Genomic DNA, 1954 nt, shown 5'->3' with positions numbered 1-1954 from the left:
GTTTTTAGCCGAAAAACACGACCATGTATAGTAAGGCGTTTTTAGCCGAAAAACACGACCATGTATAGTAAGGCGTTTTTAGCCGAAAAACACGACCATGTATACGAAGGCGTTTTTAGCCAAAAAAAAAGGACCATGTACAGTAAGGCGTTTTTAGCCAAAAGAAATGACCATGTATAGTAAGCGCTTTTTGCCGAAAAAAAGGACCATGTATAGTAAGGCGTTTTTAGCCGAAAAAAACGACCATGTATAGTCAGGCGTTTTTAGACGAAAAAAACGACCATGTATAGTAAGGCGTTTTTGGCCAAAAAAAACGACCATGTATAGTAAGGTGTTTTCAACACAAAAAAACGACCATGAAAAGTAAGGCGTTTTTAACACAAAAAAACGACCATGTGTAGTAAGGCATTTTTAGCCGAAAAAAACGACCATGTATTGTAAGGCGTTTTTAGCCGAAAAAAATGACCATGAATAGTAAAGCATTTTTAGCCCAAAAAAAAACGACCATGTAAAGTAAGGCGTTTTTAGCCGAAAAACACGACCATGTATAGTTAGGCGTTTTTAGCCGAAAAACACGACCATGTATAGTTAGGCGTTTTTAGCCGAAAAACACGACCATGTATAGTTAGGCGTTTTTAGCCGAAAAACACGACCATGTATAGTTAGGCGTTTTTAGCCGAAAAACACGACCATGTATAGTTAGGCGTTTTTAGCCGAAAAACACGACCATGTATAGTTAGGCGTTTTTAGCCGAAAAACACGACCATGTATAGTTAGGCGTTTTTAGCCGAAAAACACGACCATGTATAGTTAGGCGTTTTTAGCCGAAAAACACGACCATGTATAGTTAGGCGTTTTTAGCCGAAAAACACGACCATGTATAGTTAGGCGTTTTTAGCCGAAAAACACGACCATGTATAGTTAGGCGTTTTTAGCCGAAAAACACGACCATGTATAGTTAGGCGTTTTTAGCCGAAAAAACGACCATGTAAAGTAAGGCGTTTTTAACACAAAACAAAGGACCATGTATAGTAAGGCGTTTTAAGCCGAAAAAAACAACCATGTATAGTAAGGCGTTTTTCGCCGAAAAAAACGACCAAGTATAGTAAGGCGTTTGTAGCCGAAAAAAAACGACCATGTATAGTAAGGCGTTTTTCGCCGAAAAAAACGACCAAGTATAGTAAGGCGTTTGTAGCCGAAAAAAAACGACCATGTATAGTAAGGCGTTTTTCGCCGAAAAAAACGACCAAGTATAGTAAGGCGTTTGTAGCCGAAAAAAAACGACCATGTATAGTAAGGCGTTTTTCGCCGAAAAAAACGACCAAGTATAGTAAGGCGTTTGTAGCCGAAAAAAAACGACCATGTATAGTAAGGCGTTTTTCGCCGAAAAAAACGACCAAGTATAGTAAGGCGTTTGTAGCCGAAAAAAAACGACCATGTATAGTAAGGCGTTTTTCGCCGAAAAAAACGACCAAGTATAGTAAGGCGTTTGTAGCCGAAAAAAAACGACCATGTATAGTAAGGCGTTTTTCGCCGAAAAAAACGACCAAGTATAGTAAGGCGTTTGTAGCCGAAAAAAAACGACCATGTATAGTAAGGCGTTTTTCGCCGAAAAAAACGACCAAGTATAGTAAGGCGTTTGTAGCCGAAAAAAAACGACCATGTATAGTAAGGCGTTTTTCGCCGAAAAAAACGACCAAGTATAGTAAGGCGTTTGTAGCCGAAAAAAAACGACCATGTATAGTAAGGCGTTTTTCGCCGAAAAAAACGACCAAGTATAGTAAGGCGTTTGTAGCCGAAAAAAAACGACCATGTATAGTAAGGCGTTTTTCGCCGAAAAAAACGACCAAGTATAGTAAGGCGTTTGTAGCCGAAAAAAAACGACCATGTATAGTAAGGCGTTTTTCGCCGAAAAAAACGACCAAGTATAGTAAGGCGTTTGTAGCCGAAAAAA

The sequence above is a fragment of the Hippocampus comes genome, unplaced genomic scaffold, assembly GCF_001891065.2.
Source record: "Hippocampus comes isolate QL1 unplaced genomic scaffold, H_comes_QL1_v1.1 scaffold177, whole genome shotgun sequence".
In the NCBI taxonomy this organism is placed as follows: Eukaryota; Metazoa; Chordata; class Actinopteri; order Syngnathiformes; family Syngnathidae; genus Hippocampus; species Hippocampus comes.
This window is presented reverse-complemented; position numbering follows the sequence as displayed.